The sequence below is a fragment of the Schistocerca gregaria genome, chromosome 1 (genome assembly GCF_023897955.1).
Source record: "Schistocerca gregaria isolate iqSchGreg1 chromosome 1, iqSchGreg1.2, whole genome shotgun sequence".
Lineage (NCBI taxonomy): Eukaryota > Metazoa > Arthropoda > Insecta > Orthoptera > Acrididae > Schistocerca > Schistocerca gregaria.
Genome location: NC_064920.1, coordinates 973,064,810 through 973,086,235, shown reverse-complemented (window position 1 = coordinate 973,086,235; position 21,426 = coordinate 973,064,810).

The following is a 21,426-nucleotide window of genomic DNA, read 5'->3' as shown; positions in this document are numbered from 1 at the left end:
TACTTCCATGCGCTAGATTTCTTATTAAGTGCGAGACTTCTTGCACCACTGGTGTCGTAATGAAATTAATGGAAACTTTCTAGATGCTACAAACCGTTTTATACCTCAACAGTAAGCTGTCGGAAATTTTTAATACAGGTGGATATTATATAGAAACAGATTTGGTTGCAAAACAGGCTTTATTATTTTATATTTTGCCAATAACGCGCCCGCATCTCGTGGTCGTGCGGTAGCGTTCTCGCTTCCCACGCCCGGGTTCCCAGTTCAATTCCCGGCGGGGTCAGGGATTTTCTCTGCCTCGTGATGGCTGGGTGTTGTGTGCTGTCCTTAGGTGAGTTAGGTTTAAGTAGTTCTAAGCTCTAGGGGACTGATGACCATAGATGTTAAGTCCCATAGTGCTCAGAGCCAATAACACGTTTTGTCTTGCTCCTTTAATGCAATCTTTGTCAAGCTGCGTACATGGGCCAAACTGGTAGTACTTACAAAGACATCTTTCAGGAACATGTATTGAAAATACTCCGTTATGCCTAAAAAGGCAAAAAACTGATTATTTTAGAAGAAATGGAGATGGTCAAACATAAACGATCAGTCGACCGGAAAGAATCAAATATAGTTTGATGCTTTTCTGCTCAAGTCCACTGGTTTGTTTCTTATATACGTTCTTACTTTATCTTATGAGATATGCTTTTTATTGTGTAAATATAGCTGATACTGGCCTATTTGCAATACCACATTTTGCGTTCCTTCATCTCTTTATTTTTTCCAAGTTAACACTCTTAGTATCACGTGCTTTTCTGAACAGTATTTTGTACTTTAGCCTAAAATTCAGATGCTTAATTGTTGCTTCTCATTATTTTTGGGCACGAAGTTATCGCGGGAAATGTTTCCAGTATACTTGTGTTTTAACTTTGCATTTGTGGAGATGCAGATTTGCGACATAAATGTATTCCATTTAACCCACTAAAAATTAGTTTCCAAGGTTGTTTCATACAGTTTAACCCCCCAGAACTACTACAGTGTACGCTTAATGCAATTTACTTTTTAAATCGTTACTCAATCCTGCTCAATAAAACTCTTTCATGTAACCATATTATTTATATTTCTAAAAAGGAATTTTATCAGTTTTCCACTGTTCGTTTCTGTAACTCAACACCACATTGGCTGTTTAGCTAACTCTGTCCTTCTATGGCGCCATCTGCTCTAAGAGGTGCTAACTGCATCTACACTCCTGGAAATGGAAAAAAGAACACATTGACACCGGTGTGTCAGACCCACCATACTTCCTCCGGACACTGCGAGAGGGCTGTACAAGCAATGATCACACGCACGGCACAGCGGACACACCAGGAACCGCGGTGTTGGCCGTCGAATGGCGCTAGCTGCGCAGAATTTGTGCACCGCCGCCGTCAGTGTCAGCCAGTTTGCCGTGGCATACGGAGCTCCATCGCAGTCTTTAACACTGGTAGCATGCCGTGAGAGCGTGGACGTGAACCGTATGTGCAGTTGACGGACTTTGAGCGGGGGCATATAGTGGGCATGCGGGAGGCCGGGTAACGTACCGCCGAATTGCTCAACACGTGGGGCGTGAGGTCGCCACAGTACATCGATGTTGTAGCCAGTGGTCGGCGGAAGGTGCACGTGCCCGTCGACCTGGGACCGGACCGCAGTGACGCACGGATGCATGCCAAGACCGTAGGATCCTACGCAGTGCCGTAGGGGACCGCACCGCCACTTCCCAGCAAATTAGGGACACTGTTGCTCCTGGGGTATCGGCGAGGACCATTCGCAACCGTCTCCATGAAGCTGGGCTACGGTCCCGCACACCGTTAGACCGTCTTCCGCTGACGCCCCAACATCGTGCAGCCCGCCTCCAGTGGTGTCGCGACAGGCATGAATGGAGGGACGAATGGAGACGTGTCGTCTTCAGCGATGAGAGTCGCTTCTGCCTTGGTGCCAATGATGGTCGTATGCGTGTTTGGCGCCGTGCAGGTGAGCGCCACAATCAGGACTGCATACGACCGAGGCACACAGGGCCAACACCCGGCATCATGGTGTGAGGAGTGATCTCCTACACTGGCCGTACACCTCTGGTGATCGTCGAGGGGACACTGAATAGTGCACGCTACATCCAAACCGTCATCGAACCCATCGTTCTACCATTCCTAGACCGGCAAGGCAACTTGCTGTTCCAACAGGACAATGCACGTCCGCATGTATCCCGTGCCACCCAACGTGCTCTAGAAGGTGTAAGTCAACTACCCTGGCCAGCAAGATCTCCGGATCTGTCCCCCATTGCGCATGTTTGGGACTGGATGAAGCGTCGTCTCACGCGGTCTGCACATCCAGCACGAACGCTGGTCCAACTGAGGCGCCAGGTGGAAATGACATGTCAAGCCGTTCCACAGGACTACATCCAGCATCTCTACGATCGTCTCCATGGGAGAATAGCAGCCTGCATTGCTGCGAAAGGTGGATATACACTGTACTAGTGCCGACATTGTGCATGCTCTGTTGCCTGTGTCTATGTGCCTGTGGTTCTGTCAGTGTGATCATGTGATGTATCTGACCCCAGGAATGTGTCAATAAAGTTTCCCCTTCCTGGGACAATGAATTCACGATGTTCTTATTTCAATTTCCAGGAGTGTATCTTGTAGTCCAATGCTTCAATGCCCAGTATTATTTGCATTTCCAAAACTTATACAAGTTTACATTTTGTGGTGCATTTCTGTATACCAGTTAACCACTTGCTGTAGCCAGCGGTTCCTTTGTCTCAAACCCTCCGAAACACAGACAATCATCATAGGCCGCACCACCTGCTCCTTCCTTCTTCACGATTTCTACTTCACCGTTTATGGTCGTCCCATCCAGCTCACCCCCACGTTGAGATACCTTGGCGTCACCCTTGACCGTCACCTCACCTGGACCCCTCACCTGCTGACCCTCCAGCAGAAAGCCCAATCTCGCCTGCTTCCATCTCCTCAAACTCCTATCTGGCCGGATATAGGGATTGCTTCCTTCCATCATCCTCCACACCTATAAATCCCTCATCTGCCCTTTCCTCTGTTATGCCAGCGTTGCCTGGATTTCTGTGTCCCCTCCCTCCCCCCCCCCCCCACCCCGCTTTTACAAGGCCCTCCAAATCCTCAAATGCCATGCACTCCACCTCACCTTCTGTATCCACCTTCCTTCCCCATGGATGACCTCCTCTCCTTCCTCCACCACCTCCATTTCCTCCAACATCTCCGCATCCTTTACACTGTCTGCAAGCTTGATCCCTCCCTCCCACCCCCTGGTTTCCTCCTTGCTCTCTATCCCCCTCCTGTTTCTGTGCCTCTATCACTGTATCCCTCCCTCATTCCACTTAGATACCCTCCGTCTCCTTCATCAGGGCAATTTCCAGCACCTTCCCCTCCCGGATGTTGAACTTCGCCATGACATCTACACTTCCTTCAAACTGTAATCTGGCCTTGTTCCCTCCCCTCCCCAGGGCCACCCTTTTCCTCTCCCCTCCTTCTCCCAGAGCATATTTTCCTCCTTCCCCCCCCCCCCCCCCGAGTCCCTGCACTCCCTCCTCAACTGTGTCCCTCCCACATCCTTCCCTCCCCAGCCCACTTCGATGCACCGCAGCCCCTCTCTCCCCTTCTCCACCCCTCCCTCCCTTCTTCCCATGTCCCTCATCTCCATGCCCCTGGCAGATCCTGTGTTTGCTCATAGTCATCAGTGTGCTACGTCAGTGTTGTGTTTGGAGCTGTTCACCTGTGCATCCAGAGCTGTTATTTTAATTGTGTACCGTGTTACGGTCAGTGATCGTTATATGCTATGCCGTCCATCGCTGCTTTTATGCTCCAGCCATACTTCGCCTTGTGCTCCTTTAATTGTCCCAGTGTGAAGTTTCTTGTGCACAACACTTTTTTTATGGCTTTTATCTCCATTTTACAGTTGCCTCCTTTTTGTCTGTCCTCTTCCATTATGTTCCGCCTTTTATGTTTATGTACGCCATATTTTCTCCTTTGTAATTTTAAATGTCTTCTATTTATAAGTAATGTCTTTCGGCTGAAGAGCAGCGCATATGATGCTGCCAGCCTGCCCCAGATGGGGTATGCAAATACAATAAAGGAAAAAAAAGTGTCTTAAATCTCGACATGGGCAATCACCTACTGAGGTGACTTCCCGTGTACTCAACACTGTTTTATATTATTAAGTTGTTTTAAAAATTCTTTCTGTTGTGTGTATTGATGTCTTTGATGCATAAGATCGGTTATTGGCCTCTGAATTTTTTTGGCTATTATATACCATTTATTTTTAATTTAAACAGGCACCGCACAATGTTCTTAAAATACTGACAAAGGTATATGCATGGACTGGAGCTACGTGTTGAACACCTGTTGTGCCAATAAGTTGCTTTTAATATTTTCCTTGGTAGCCCAAAGTCTTACTGAATTGGGATCATGCCACTTTTAAGGATTTTATGTATTTTCTTTGTAGGTCAATCTGAAGATGTCTTAAGCAAGACAAAATGTCCCATGTGTCTAGCTCCAACTACCACCCCACGCTAAAAGTCCGTTAATTCAGGTCGTGCAGCCATAACCACATCTGACACCTTTTCACATTAATCGGCTAAGTACAAATTATAGTTCCAGTAATGCACTGCTCTTTTATACCTTGTGTATGCGATACTAACGCCGTCTATAAATGTGCATATCGCTATCATATGACCTTTTCCACTTCAGTGTATGAACTCGGATACTGAACGATTCTAAGACAACAAAACCTTGGTGAGGTTGGTACCCCAGTAAATTAACAGCAGACCAATTCGGTAGAATCTTAATATATTGTTGAGGGCCAGTGGCCTCCAATTTTGTAGACATATGTTAGGGTTACTTCAACTGCGCACAGTTAACAGCTGCTCTTATCGAAATTCGCGGTGTTCTTGCGACCATAACTCTTCCTTTTCGAGACGACACTAATGATACAAACAGAAAGGTTACTCACGCCTAAAGTTAAAATCCAAAGCTCCCGCAACTCTGCTGTTCTGAGCTGCAGATGATTTGTGTTCTTTGACACGTGGGACTTTAGATTACAACGTCAGGATAGTTTAGAGTGTGCTGGCAAATAATAACACATAACACATAAACTAACACCACCATCACTATCAGGTGGTCATCAGAAACGATGACATTGAGACATTGAACACAGGAATAGTCAAAGCATCCAACGTACCGACATGATTTGAAGTGATAGCGTCTCTACGCATAAGCTAGCTCATTATCTATCATCGTCTAAGTCTATGTATGTTATCACATATTAAAACATATTTTGTCAACACCAAACAAATTCACTTCTTATGCGACTTTACTTGATTGTTGCGCGGTGGTCTAGCGGTTCTAGGCGCCAAGTCCGGAATCGCGCGACTGCTACGGTCGCAGGTTCGAATCCTGCTTCGGGCATGGATGTGTGTGATGTCCTTAGGTTAGTTAGGTTTAAGTAGTTCTAACTTCTAGGGGACTGATGACCATAGATGTTAAGTCCCATAGTGCTCAGAGCCATCTGAACATCTGAACTTGATTGTTGTTGACTAAATACGAGCGAAAACAAAGCTTATTATGCTATAACTGGAGTTGACGTTCGCCATACGGTCTAGCTCCTCTGAGCCCAGCCGCGTTCTCTCTTAATAATGGCGCATCGCCACCACTGCTGCCCGTCCTGAACATCAGTGACGTCACACCATCCACTTCAAGAGATATTAATACTTGTCTTTATACTAGCAAAGGGCCTAGAAGAGCAGTTGAACGGAATGGACAGTGTCTTGAAAGGAGGATATACGATTAACATCAACAAAGGCAAAACAAAGATAATGGAATGTAGTCGAATTAAATCGGATGATGCTGAAGGAATTAGATTAGGAAATGAGACACTTATAGTAGTAAATGAGCTTTGCTATTTGGGGAGCAAAATAACTGATGATGATCAAAGTAGAGAGGATATAAAATGTAGACTGGTAATGGCAAGGAAAGCGTTTCTGAAGAACAAGTCGTCTCTGGAAGTATTTGTATGGAGTGTAGCCATGTGTGGAAGTGAAACGTGGACGATAAATAGTTTAGACAAGAAGAGAATAGAAGATTTCGAAATGTGGTGCTACAGAAGAATGCAGAAGATTAGGTGGGTAGCTCACGTAACTAATGGGTAGGAGCTGAATAGAATTGGGAAAAACAGAATTTTGTGGCACAACTTGACTAGAAGAAGGGTTCGGGTGGTTGGACATATTCTGAAGCATCAAGGGATCACCAATTTAGTATTCGAGGGCTGCGTGAAGGGTAAATATCGTAGAGAGAGACCAAGAGATGAAGACACCACGCAGATCCAGAAGGATGTAGGTTGTCGTAGGTTCAAATGGTTCAAATGGCTCTGAGCACTATAGGACTTAACTTCTGAGATCATCAGTCATCTAGAACTTAGAACTACTTAAACCTAACTAACCTAAGGACATCACAGACACCGATGCCCGAGGCAGGATTCGAACCTGCGACCGTAACGGTCGCGCGGTTCCAGGCTGTAGCGCCTAGAACCGCTCGGCCACACCGTCCGGCTTCCGTAGGTACTGGGAGATGAAAAAGCTTGCACAGGATAGAGTAGCATGGAGAGCTGCATCATACCAGTCTGTGGATTGAAGACCACAACAACAACATTACACTAGCTTAAATCGAAGGATCCATTGCCGATAATTTCAGAATGATACATCCCAGTACCTCCTAAGTATGTCTGACAGTCCGTAACTTTATCGTGTACTACATTGGCCAGTCACACTTGTCAAAAGCCTGAATAACGACCTTTTGCAGTGTAGACAGATACGAAATATGCAGGAAGAGAGTCAATGATGTTCTTTTACTGTCAGGGATGCGGAGCCATGCTATGCCTTGGCCAGTTGCAGTAGATTTTTCTGTTGAGATGAATAGCGCGAGCCGGCCTCTGTGGCAGACCAGTTCTAGGCGCTTCAGTCTGCTGCTGCTACGGTCGCAGGTTCGAATCCTGCCTCGGGCATGGGTGTGTGCGATGTCCTTAGGTTAGTAAGGTTTAAGTAGTTCTAAGTTCTAGGGGACTGATGACGTCAGATGTTAAGTCCCATAGTGCTCAGAGCCATTTGAATCGTTTTGAATAGGGCGAACAGTCCGATCGAGGCGGTACTGCAGATTCTCGATTGGGTTTAAATTCGAGGAGTCTGGTTACCAGGGGAGTACGGTCAACTCATCCTAGTGCTCTTCGATCCACGCATGTACATTGCGAGCTGAGTGAGACGTTGCATTGTCCTACTGGTAGATGCCTCCGTGGCGAGGAAAAACAAACTGCATGTCGGGGTGGACATGGTCCCCAAAGATAGATGCATAGTTTTGTTGATCTAATCTGCCTTCTTCAGTGACGAAATTACCCAGGAAATGTCACGAAAGCATTCCCCAGACCACAACGACCCTCTGCCGATCTGGATCCTAAGCTTTCAGATTTTCACATCGTACACGCCAACGGACATCTGTCCGATGGAGCTTAAAACTTGATCCATGTGAAAAAGTCATCTTTCGCCACTCTGTGGACGTGCATTTGCCGTACTGAGCGCAAATTCCAACTTTCGTCACCAATGAACAGCAGTAAGCATAGGTGCATGGACCAGGAGCCTGCTGCGGAGGCCCTTACGCAGCAACTTTCGCTGGACGGTCGTAGAGGAGACACTGCTGGTAGCCCATTGGCTCATCTGGGCTGTCAGCTGCTTAGCCGTTGCACTTCTATTCGCCCGTACACGTCTCCGCAGCCGTCGTTCATCCTGTCATCCATGGTTCGTGGCACGCCACAGTTGCCTCAGCACCGGTTTTGGATACCGATATTATGCCACTCATAGCAAACTTTACCCCCCATGAACCATGGACCTTGCCGTTGGTGGGGAGGCTTGCGTGCCTCAGCGATACAGATAGCCGTACCGTAGGTGCAACCACAACGGAGGGGTATCTGTTGAGAGGCCAGACAAACGTGTGGTTCCTGAAGAGGGGCAGCAGCCTTTTCAGTAGTTGCAGGGGCAACAGTCTGTATGATTGACTGATCTAGCCTTGTAACATTAACCAAAACGGCCTTGCTGTTACTGCGAACGGCTGAAAGCAAGGGGAAACTACGGCCATAATTTTTCCCGAGGGCATGCAGCTTTACTGTATGATTAAATGATGATGGCGTCCTCTTGGGTAAAATATTCCGGAGGTAAAATAGTCCCCCATTCGGATCTCCGGGCGGGGACTACTCAAGAGGATGTCGTTATCAGCAGAAAGAAAACTGGCGTTCTACGGATCGGAGCGTGGAATATCAGATCCCTTAATCGGGCAGGTAGGTTAGAAAATTTAAAAAGGGAAATGGATAAATCTAGACTCGATGTTAACAAATTTCTCTTCTTCATTAACGCCATTGAAAGTCTGCATTTTATACCCTCTCTACTTCAACCATCATCAGTTATTTTTCTCCCCAAATAGCAAAATTCCTTTACTACTTTAAGTGTCCCATTTCCTAATGTAATTCCCTCAGCATCAGCCGACTTAATTCGACTACATCCCATTATCCTCGTTTTGCTTATATCCTCCCTTTAAGACACTGTCTATTCCATTGAACTGCTCTTCCAAGTCCTTTGGTGTCTCTGACAGAATTACCATGTCATCGGCGAAACTTAAAGTTTTTATTTCTTCCTCATGGATTTTAATACCTACTCCGAATTTTTCTTTTGTTTCCTTTACTGCTTGCTCAGTATACAGATTGAATAACATTGGGGAGAGGCTACAACCCTGTCTCACTCCCTTCCCAACCACTGCTCCCTTCCATGTCTCTCGAGTCTTATAACTGCCATCTGGTTTAAGTACAAATTGTAAATAGCCTTTCGCTCCCTGTATTTTACCCCTGCCACAATCAGACTTTGAAAGAGACTATCCCAGTCAACATTATCAAAAGCTTTCTCCAAGTCTACAAATGCTAGAAACGTACGTTTGCCTTTTCCTAATCTAGCCTCTAAGATAAGTCGTAGGGCCAGCATTGCGGAATCCAAACTGATCTTCCCCGAGGTCGGCATCTACTAGTTTTTCCATTCGTCTGTAAAGAATTCGTGTTAGTATTTTGCAGCCGTGACTTATTAAACTGATAGTTCGGTAATTTTCACATCTGTCAATGCCTGCTTTCTTTCGGATTGTAATTAGCCAGTGACCATAAGGACCATTAATAGTCGGCTTACAGAAAGGGGACTGAGCTCACTGCGGCTCTTGCGCCGATTGTCATTGATTTCTATACCCTCCCCCCCCCCCCCCCCAATCCCATTTGCAGTTTTGTCGGGCAGATTCAGCCTGTAATCTTATTTACTGGAGTATAATTGTCTTCAGTTATGAGTAGCGCTTCGTAGTGAGCCGCAATGACTAGCGAAGACATGTCTGGAGGCCCCCGGACAGCAGAGTGTTACCAACCTGACGGTCGGCCGCCATACGGCCCACCAACAAGGAGTGATGGCTTGGCGTGCCATTACATTCCACATAACGTCCCCTTTGATTTCATACGTGGCACCCTTACAGTATCGCGTCACGCCGATGATATTCTACGCCCCGTTTTGTTGCCCCTCATGGCAAGCCTCCCTGGGCTTACAGTTCAGCACGATAATACCTTTCCGCATACGGCGGGAATTTCTATTGCTTGTCTTCGAGATCATTTGGAGCATTAAGGCAGGGACCTCCAAACACCTCCGGGCGCTGACGATCTAACGACCCAGTTGAACAGAATTTGGCACGATATCCCTCAAGCTAACACTTGGTTCAAGAATCAGTCAAGAAGGTTGTATACATGGAAAAAGCCTGGAGATACTGACAGGTTTCAAATAGATTATATAATGGTAAGACGGAGATTTAGGAGCCAGGTTTCAAATTGTACTACTATCCAGGGGCAGATGTGGACTCTGACCACAATCTATTGGTTATGAACTGTAGATTAAAACTGGAGAAACTGCAAAAAGGTGGCAATTTAAGGAGATGGGACCTGGATAAACTGACTAAACCAAAGGTTGTACAGAGTTTCAGGGAGAGTATAAGGGAACAATTGACAAGAATGGGTAAAGAAATAGAGTAGAAGAAGAATGGGTAGCTTTGAGGGATGAAGCAGCGAAGGCAGCAGAGGATCAAGTAGGTTAAAAGACGAGGGCTAGTAGAAATCCTGGGGTGACAGAAGAAATACTGAATTTAATTGATGAAAGAAGAAAATATAAAAAATGCAGTAAATGAAGCAGGCAAAAAGGAATACAAACGTCTCAAAAATGAGATCGGCAGAAAGTGCAAAATAGCTAAGCAGGCATGACTAGAGGACAAATGTAAGGATGTAGAGGCTTATCTCACTAGGGGTAAGATAGATACTGCCTGCAGGAAAATTAAAGAGACCTTTGGAGAAAAGAGAGCCACTTGTATGAATATCAAGAGCTGAGACGGAAACCCAGTTCTAAGCAAAGAAGGGAAAGCAGAAAGGTGGTAGGAGTATATAGAGGGACTATACAAGGGCGATGTACTCGAGGACAATGTTATAGAAAGGGAAGAGGAAGTAGATGAAGACGAAATGAGAGATACGATACTGCGTGAAGAGTCTGACAGAGCACTGAAAGACCTGAGTCGAAACAAGGCCCCGGAAGTAGACAACATTCCATTAGAACTACTGACGGCCTTGGGAGAGCCAGTCCTGTCAAAAATCTACCATCTGGTGAGCAACATGTACGAGACAGGCGATATAACCTCAGACTTCAAGAAGAATATTGTAATTCCCATCCCAAAGAAAGCAGACATTGACAGATGTGAAAATTACCGAACTATCAGTTTAATAAGTCACGGCTGCAAAATACTAACGCGAATTCTTTACATACGAATGGAAAAATTGGTAGAAGCCGACCTCGGGGAAGATCAGTTTGGATTCCGTAGAAATACGGGAACACGTGAGGCAATACTGACTCTACGATTTATCTTAGAAGCTAGATTAAGAAAAGGCAAACGTACGTTTCTATCATTTGTAGACATGGAGAAAGCTTTTGATAATGTTGACTGGGATAGTCTCTTTCAAAGTCTGATTGTGGCAGGGGTAAAATACAGGGAGCGAAAGGCTATTTACAATTTATTTAAACCAGATAGCAGTTATAAGGCTCGAGAGACATGGAAGGGAGCAGTGGTTGGGAAGGGAGTGAGACAGGGTTGTAGCCTCTCCCCAATGTTATTCAATCTGTATACTGAGCAAGCAGTAAAGGAAAAAAAAGAAAAATTCGGAGTAGGTATTAAAATCCACGAGGAAGAAATAAAAACTTTAAGGTTCGCCGATGACATTGTAATTCTGTCAGACACACCAAAGGACTTGGAAGAGCAGTTCAACGCGATAGACAGTGTCTTGAAGGGAGGATATAAGCAAAACGAGGATACTGGAATGTAGTCGAATTAAGTCGGCTGATGCTGAGGGAATTACATTAGGAAATGGGACACTTAAAGTAGTAAAGGAGTTTTGCTATTTGGGGAGCAAAATAACTGATGATGGTTGAAGTAGAGAGGATATAAAATGCAGACTGGAAATGACAAGAAAAGCGTTACTGAAGAAGTGAAATTTGTTAACATCGAGTATAGATTTAAGTGTCAGGAAGTCGTTTCTGAAAGTATTTTTATGGAGTGTAGCCATGTATGGAAGTGAAACGTGGACGATAAATAGTTTAGACAAGAAGAGAATAGAAGCTTTCGAAATGTGGTGCTACAGCAGATTGCTGAAGGTTAGATGGGTAGATCACATAACTAATGAGGAGGTATTGAGTAGGATTGGGGAGAAGAGAAGTTTGTGGCACAACTTGTCTGGAAGAAAGGATCGGTTGGTAGTAAATGTTCTGAGGCATCAAGGGAATACCGATTTAGTATTAGAGGGCAGCGTGGAGGGTAAAAATCGTAGAGGGAGACCAAGAGATGAGTACACTAAGCAGATTCAGAAGGATGTAGGTTGCAGTAAGTACTGGGAGATGAAGAAGCTTGCACAGGATAGAGTACCATGGAGAGCTGCATCAAACTAGTCTCAGGACTGAAGACGACGACTACATCCCTTAGGACGTCATCCAACAACTCTATAAATCAGTGCCAAGCAGAGTGACTGCATGGTCAGAGAGGAGCAACGCGTTGTTGACTTGTTCAATTTGTGAAACTTGATCCTTTGTATAATCCAATTATTATGAAATGGTAATCATTTGTTTGTCCCTACGTCTACATCACATCTACCGATTTCCGTGCCATTCTGATAATCCCTTCCTTACTCGTCTTTTTTTCTGCGCCTTATGTCACACCTGCCACTCTTCAGGAAGATGGATGTGACCTGTGTTTTCTTCCACGTATTGGTCATAGGTTGTTGTTAGAGTGCTCTACTGTGTATCATGGTTAAGAAAGAGGCGAGCTCAGCATCAAGTTTTGTATGGAATGTAAAAACGATTTCGAGGCGGAAGTCGCTGCCTGTCGTTAAGTTCTCTGGTTCAAGACTTCTACTCGACTGTACTGACCCGTGCCGGGATAAGTTGTATCATACTTAAAAGTACAGTCTGATGTGATGATGGCGAACGCCAAATCCAGTAATATGTAAAATATAAGAGAATAAAATCATTTCAGTCTAAACTGACCTTTCAGTAAAAGAATCAAAGTGGTCGCTGCCTCCTACATAGAATTTATGTCTTCTTCTGATTACTGCACCTTGCCAGACCGGTTCGGCAATCACCTATACATGATAATATATTTAACTATATAAAATGTTTTAAAAATGTGAAGCAGAAATCCACAAACATGTAATGCAAATCAAATCCTCCAGTATTGTATGGTTAAAATGGATCTGCACTATGCAGCTTAACTTCTGAGGTCATCAGTCGCTTAGAACTTAGAACTAATTAAACCTAACGAACCTAAGAACATCACACACATCCATCCCCGACGCAGGATTCGAACCTGCGAGCGTAGCAGTCGCTCGGCTCCAGACTGTAGCGCCTAGAACCGCACGGCTACTATGGCCGGCCCAGTATTGTAATAAGAAACTTGTTTAGGATAGCCAAACATAAGGGGCGGTTTGCTTTTTGTTCATGAAATGAAAGAAAATTGAGGTTGTTAAACATGTGAACGAGAACAAGGCTCAGAATGAGTAGCGTTGTATCAATTAACAGTTCCCCTGCGACTGTGGAAAATCATCTAAAACCAGTGTTGAAAGCGAGTATAAGTATGTTTCTACGCTTTGGTACTCATTCCGATAGCCAGAAAGCAGCTACGAAACATAATTCTCAGATGCGAAATGACAGCATTCGTTTCATAGAACGACAGTTACGTCGCTGCAAACCCGCTGGTCGAAAGAGGCAGATGAGGTCGTGTTTGAGTTTCACCAGGATATTCGTTTCTTGTATCTATGCACACAAGGACCAGCGGACTTCGTGGTGGATGAAGAAACACTGTGCACTTCAGGCCGCACGGTCGCCGTACTGCGTCGACAAACAACTTTCACTGAAACAGCCGCGCGAATGTGAACGCATGTAGAGGTGTGCGCTGAAAAGCGCCCGAGCCGGTAGTAACGTCACAAACACGTTACACTTTTTCGCTTCGCTACGTTTAGATGCTTACCACAAATGATACCGGAAAAATTTACACAAAGCCTACCATGCAACGTGGGTTCCAGGACTACTGCAGAAACAATTCAGCACACGCAAACAAGAGAGAGTAACAATTGGCGCTAGTATTTTCAGTTGGAGATAACGTTAGTGCCGTTTTAAACTGCGAAACCATTCCAGAGGCAGATGTGAAGTCCAGTCGTCATTTATTGGTTGTGAACTACTGATTAAAACTGCAGAAATTGCAGAAAGGTAGCAGCTTAATGAGATGGGAACTAGATAAACAAAAAGAACCAGAAGCTGTTGACAGTTTCAGAAGGAGAATTAGGAAAACGACTCACTGAAACCGAGGAAAGGAATACAGTAAACGCTTAATGGATAGTTCTGAGCCATGAAATAGTGAAGTTAGCAGATAACCTAGTAGGCCCACTAGAAATCATTGGATAACGCAAGAGATATTGAATTTAACTGACGAAAGGAGAAATTTAAAATGTAGTAAATGAATAACGCGAAATGAAATAAAAAAGTCTAAAACTGACATTGAAATAAAATGCAAAATGGCTAAGCAGAAGTGGCTAGAGGATATATGTAGCAGCATGCATTGCTATGGCAAAATAGATGCTACCTATGGAAGCATTAGAAATACCTTTGGAAAAAAGAGAGGAATAAACGGTCAGACGGCAAGCCAGTACTAAGCAAAGAAGGGAAAGACGAATGGTGGATGGATTATGTAGAACGGATGTACTGAAGAAGTGAACTGAAAGGCAATATTATAAAAGAGGAAGATAAATAATGAAGGTGAGATAGGTGATCCATACTGTGAGAAGAATTTGACGGAGCACTGAAAGCCATAATGTGGAACAAGGCCCATGGAGTAGACGACATTCCCCCTTAGTTATTGTGTCCCTGGGACAGCCAGCCATGATGAAACTAATCAACCTGGTGTGTATGATAGCAGAGACAGCAGAAATACCCTCAGATTTCAAGAAGAACGTAACAATTCCAGTTCCAAAATACGAAGTCTCTCAAGAGTGTGAATATTACTGAATTATCCGTTTAATAAGCCGTGGCTGCATAATAGACATGAGTTATTTACAACCAAATGGAAAAATCAGTAGAGGCTGACATCCGCGACAATCAGTATAGATAACTAGAAAAATGTAGAAGCATGCGAAGCAGTATTGATGACCCTACGACATACCTTACTTAGGAGATAGGCTAAAGGAAGCTAAAACTACGTTTATAGCATTTGTAGATGTAAAGAAAGATTTTGACAATGTTGACTGGGCTACACGACAGAAAGTTACAAGAAATTGTGAACGAAAGGCAGATGTGAATCTAGATTTCTGTAGAAGAACACTAAACTCTCTAATCTGTCATCTGCCACGATGACAATTCACTAAACTTTTCGATAGCAGAGGCTGTCATATCCTGAAAGTACGGAGCATTGGAGGATGATTAATCTCCTAGCGTTCACTATTGTCGTCACGGACGGACGCCTCGCGTAATGATATGAATGCCACTGACCATCATGAACGACGGAGTCTTACCAAAGCCACCAGTACTGTTGTCAGATAGCTCTGTATAAGCGATTTATGGGTATACTGTTTCCAGCTTCTGCTAGACATACTTTAGTTTCTTAATTTAAGCTGTTTCTCGCAACAGAAACATACATATTACACACAATTATCATATATTAATTTAACACAAGCTTGGCCACTTCCAACGCATTTTCTGTTCTTTGATGACGTTCATCTTTTATGCAGTAGGCTGGACGCAGTCGCATTGCAGCATATGATGAGCAGTCTAGTCTTCTCCACAGTCACAATGATCATCTTGATCATTGTAGCCCCATCTTGCAAAATGGGCATGGATGTGTGTGATATCCTTAGGTTAGTTAGGTTTAAGTAGATCTACGTTCTAGGGGACTGATGACGTCAGATGTTAAGTCCCATAGTGCTTAGAGCCATTTGAACCATTTTCAGGGACTTCCAACTCGTCCATTCCTCATCATAGTCAGGAAATAAAGTAGCATAAACACTTTTACGACCAGGGGAGAGATTGGTAGTAATCTTCGGTAGTTCCATCCTAGCTTTTCCAGCAGTGGTTCTAAGTGCCGCCGATGTTCTAATCTAAGGAAATTCCCCTTTGACTGTTGCCATTGGTGGCACGATTTGTACCCATACGCAGTACGTGTTCACCCCTGCTCCCTAGTCTTTCTTTCTTTCTTTCCTCAATCGTAGCAATTTGTGCTAGGCGATGCTATTCCTCTGAGGCGGTAAGACCATTAGACTGGACTGGATTTCAAGCAACCTGATTCTACAGGTGTCGTTCAGAGCTATGGGTACCTGTTTAGAATGTACTGAATTATATCAAACAGGAGAAGCATATTATGGCGCAGAACAGCGTAGTGTCATTGCAGTAGTTTGAATAGTTTCAGGTTGACTACCCCACAGCCATCTGGTCATGTCCATGGAAGATTTCTCCTGGTGGAAACTTGTGACTTGGAGTTCATTCTGTGCTTCTTGAAAGTAAAATATCTATCAAGTGTCATTCCTCAATATTTTGGGGTCTCATAACGTTCGAGCTCTGATCATTGTATCTTTAAGTTGCGACGTGATTCCTTGTTTCTCAAATTAAACGCACACACTTGTGTTTTCGATGGATTTGGTTTAAGTTGATTTGTGTTTTAGCACCTGCAAAGTTGTTTAAGGGACTGATTCAAAAACAATCTTCTGGATAGCTAGAGAAAGGTCTCCGGCGCACAAGAACACCTGCTATTGGATACTATGGGTTGGTCATTCGTGTGTATATGGAACAGAATTGGAGCCAGCGAACTTCACTGCAGGCGGACGTGTATCTGTAGTCATCTTCGCCTACGCAGTTCTTGGAAGTCGACGAAGGGCTTGTGATTCAGCAACCTAGTTTGGTTATAGACATTGACCAATAGTAGCTGGTGACTGACAGTGTCCTAACCTGCTGATATGTCAACAAATACCACACCTCTCACCTTACAAGTTTCAAATCCACCTTCTATAAACTGTGTTAGATTTAACAACTGTCCGATACAGCTTTTGCCTGATAGAAATCCAGATTGCTGAGGTATCAGTGATGGGTCATTTACAGGTGATAGGCGATTTAAAATCTATTATTCCAACATTTTTTTATTAAATGGCAAATTGAAAATCAGTCATACAGAAAACATACGTATTCTACAATGATAAGCCAGAACATTAACACTACCTGCTTAATAGCCGGTCCACCTTTGGCACGGATAACGGCGGCGACGCCTCGTGGCACCGTCTTGTAGTTCACTGAAGGGAGTTGGCGCCACATCTGCACGCGCAACTCATCTAATTCCCGCAAATTCTGGAGGGGGGGGGGCGATGAGCTCGGACGCTACGTTCAGTAACCTCCCAAATGTGTTCGATGGTGTTCAAATCTAGCGAGTTGGGGGAGGGGGGGGGGAAGGATAGCATATCAACTGTAACTCGCCACTGTGTTCCTCGAACCACTCCGTCACACTCCCTCGCTTCTGACATGAAGCATTATCTTCTTGAAAAATGCCACTGCTGTCGGGAAATATAATCGTCATGAAGGTGTGCACTTGGTCTGTAACCAGTGTACGATACTTCTTGGCCGTCATGGTGCCTTGCACGAGCTCTATTGGACCCATGGACCCATGGAAAACAAGCTCGAGGCGTCCCATGTTCCCTAGAACAGAATGGAGACGCCTCGAGTTTGTTTTCGTACCCCTACCGGTGTCAAGGAGCTGTTCCGTTAGAAGATGACAGATTCGTTCCCTCCTATCGGCATGAATAAGGTTCTGGATTCATCCGACTATGCAACACTCTTCCACTGCGCCAACTTCCAATGCCGATGACCGCGTGCCCATTTCAATCGTAGTTGCTGACGTCGTGACGGTACATGCGTGTGTCGACGGCAGCGGAGGTCCTTCGTTAGGAGTGTTCGGTGCTCTGTGTGCTCAGACACACTTTTACTCCGTCCACCACTAAAGTCCGATGTTAGTTTCAGCGAAATTTGCCGTCAGTCCTGTTTTACCGGTCTGCCAAGGCTACGACGTACGAAATTTGTTAGGAGGGGTGGCCGCCCAACCCCACAACGTCTGAACGTCGTTTTATCTTGGTTTCCCCACGTGTTGAAGACATTCACCCCAACACTTGTCGAACACCCGACACGTCGCGCAGTCCCCGAAATGCTCATTCCGAGACGTCGGGCCATTACAATCTACCCTCGGCCAAACCCAGATAAATCACGCGCCTTCCCCATTCTACACACGGACGGCACTTTTACTGAGACTACGCTCACCAAAAAATGGTTCAACTGGCTCTGAGCACTATGGGACTTAACATCTGAGGTCATCAGTCCCCTAGAACTTATAACCTAAGGACATCACACACACCCATGCCAGAAGCAGGATTCGAACCTGCGACCGTAGCGGCCACGCGGTTCCGTACTGAAGCGACTAGAGCCGCTCAGCCACCACCACCGGCACCACATACACCATGAGTGTGTTTGACTGGCAGTCATTACTTGTCAGGAGAGGCTGCTATCGCCTGGACGGGTTTGTACTGGTAGTAGGCTGGTGGCCATAATGTTCTGGGTGATCATTGTATTTACATTGTTGACAAATACTCTTACTTATTACAAATATGTTGATAATACGTAATCTTCATGTATACACTACTGGAAATGGAAAAAAGAACACATTGACACCGGTGTGTCAGACCCACCATACTTGCTCCGGACACTGCGAGAGGGCTGTACAAGCAATGGTCACACGCACGGCACAGCGGACACACCAGGAACCGCGGTGTTGGCCGTCGAATGGCGCTAGCTGCGCAGCATTTGTGCACCGCCGCCGTCAGTGTCAAGCAGTTTGCTGTGGCATACGGAGCTCCATCGCAGTCTTCAACACTGGTAGCATGCCGCGACAGCGTGGACGTGAACCGTATGTGCAGTTGACGGACTTTGAGCGAGGGCGTATAGTGGGCATACGGGAGGCCGGGTGGACGTACCGCCGAATTGCTCAACACGTGGGGCGTGAGGTCTCCACAGTACATCGATGTTGTCGCCAGTGGTCGGCGGAAGGTGCATGTGCCCGTCGACCTGGGACCGGACCGCAGCGACACACGGATGCACGCCAAGACCGTAGGATCCTACGCAGTGCCGTAGGGGACCGCACTGCCACTTCCCAGCAAATTAGGGACACTATTGCTCCTGGGGTATCGGCGAGGACCATTCGCAACCGTCTCCATGAAGCTGGGCTACGGTCCCGCACACCGTTAGGCCGTCTTCCGCTCACGCCCCAACATCGTGCAGCCCGCCTCCAGTGGTGTCGCGACAGGCGTGAATGGAGGGACGAATGGAGACGTGTCGTCTTCAGCGATGAGAGTCGCTTCTGCCTTGGTGCCAATGATGGTCGTATGCGTGTTTGGCGCCGTGCAGGTGAGCGCCACAATCAGGACTGCATACGACCGAGGCACACAGGGCCAACACCCGGCATCATGGTGTGGGGAGCGATCTCCTACACTGGCCGTACATCTCTGGTGATCGTCGAGGGGACACTGAGTAGTGCGTGGTACATCCAAACCGTCATCGAACCCATCGTTCTACCATTCCTAGACCGGCAAGGGAACTTGCTGTTCCAACAGGACAATGCACATCCGCATGTATCCCATGCCACCCAACGTGCTCTAGAAGGTGTAAGTCAACTACCCTGGCCAGCAAGATCTCCGGATCTGTCCCCCATTGAGCATGTTTGGGACTGGATGAAGCGTCGTCTCACGTGGTCTGCACGTCGAGCACGAACGCTGGTCCAACTGAGGCGCCAGGTGGAAATGGCATGGCAAGCCGTTCCACAGGACTACATCCAGCATCTCTACGATCGTCTCCATGGGAGAATAGCAGCCTGCATTGCTGCGAAAGGTGGATATATACTGTACTAGTGCCGACATTGTGCATGCTCTGTTGCCTGTGTCTGTGTGCCTGTGGTTCTGTCAGTGTGATCATGTGATGTATCTGACCCCAGGAATGTGTCAATAAAGTTTCCCCTTCCTGCGACAATGAATTCACGGTGTTCTTATTTCAATTTCCAGGAGTGTAGTTCCCTACACTCACACACTTCCTCAAAGTTTGAGGATTGCAACAACATTGGTCTTTTTTCATTATCTTGTTGTTTCTCGGGAAGTTTCTGTAAAAACTGGTGACATTTCACTGTCTTTCATTTTCTTTGTAAGCTATACAAAACCACTGAAATTATTTCATCGGTAACTGAGTAGGATATTTGTAAGGAGAGGATTTAAAATCTCCACCACATTATCCTGAGCTAGAATGCTTGTTTTTTTCCTAAGCTATTGCTCTGTATGCCATATTGCTCAATCTCTATTGACAAGACATTATACTCTGAACAGAGGGAATTTCGAATGTTCTTTTTCGGTTTACAACTTCTGTTTATCTAATTCATCAATGGTTCTTCAGATGTAAAGTACGAAACCTATCCTAAGGGGGGACTGACGACCTTAGCTGTTTAGTCCCCCTTAAACATCCCAACAACCACCACCACCACCTATCCTAAGGCTCTATGGATTAATCCGTAAAGTAACACATGTCATATGTTTTAACAACTGTATGGCTCATTCAGATGATATGTCGCCCGTAGAATATCTGAATTTCACAAGTCTGAATATTGGACTCGAATTTAAGTCTCTCTCACTATTCCTCGAGAGACACTCACCGCTTGTCTGGTGAAACGAACGTTTGTAGCTCTTCTCTTTTCTTATGGCACGTTCACCCAGCTCATTTAGGGAAGTTGTTACCCTATCGATACGTTATGTGCGTTTTCGATTTAATATAGCTTCAGTACCTCACACCTAATGATTCTCTGACTCTATTCCGAAAAGGAGAAAAAAAACAGTCGTCTAAAAAATTTATGAAGCAACAGAAAACTGCTTGATTTAAGACTGTTCTGGTAGCATTATTTAACCAACTTCCTTCTTTCCTTTGTTCGGATAGATTCGTTCTTACTACATACCTACTCGTCATCGACAGTGAAACTACCCGTAGTATCATGTAAATGCAAATAAATACATAAGCAGATATTTGTAGAAGTATAATATTTCCATACGTAGTTCGCACCTCGTAGACTCAGCGGTTCGGATAGAAGAGTGCATGCGTGAGCTAACAATTGACGTTCCTCGTCGCGTAATGAACTTGAACATTAAGACAGGATGCTGCTGACTCAGAGGGTAGCTGTATGTTTATTTTTATAGCGCGCTAAGATACAAAACTCAAGAAATGGCGCACAGTGCATATCGTTCAATACCCACATTGCAACTCTCTAAAGTGTCATAAAATATTTTATCCTACCGAAATATAAACCTGCAAGCCAAGGGCAAAACAATTCGCTTGTCCAGCCACTACGGCTCACTCCGTTGCCATTACTACTGTTTTTCTCAGGACTTAAAAACTGGAAGTCAAAAGCGACTTTTCGTGTAAGGTTTAATTTTTCACAGGGTGCGTAATACAATCCTGAATGTTATTTTCCAACGGATGAGGACATATGGTGCCGGGTGTAAACATGCTTCTGTCAGCGAGAGTGAACTGTTTTTGTCTCCTTGTGAGACTGATACCTTAAACATTGTGAAGGCGTCATCTAACTTAGTAATTTTTAACAATAATTTCCGTGTTCACGCATTAATGTCGAAGTTGCTTAGCTTTTATCTTTTGTTAGTATTTATAAAAAAGGCCTATAATTTTTGTTATTTTTA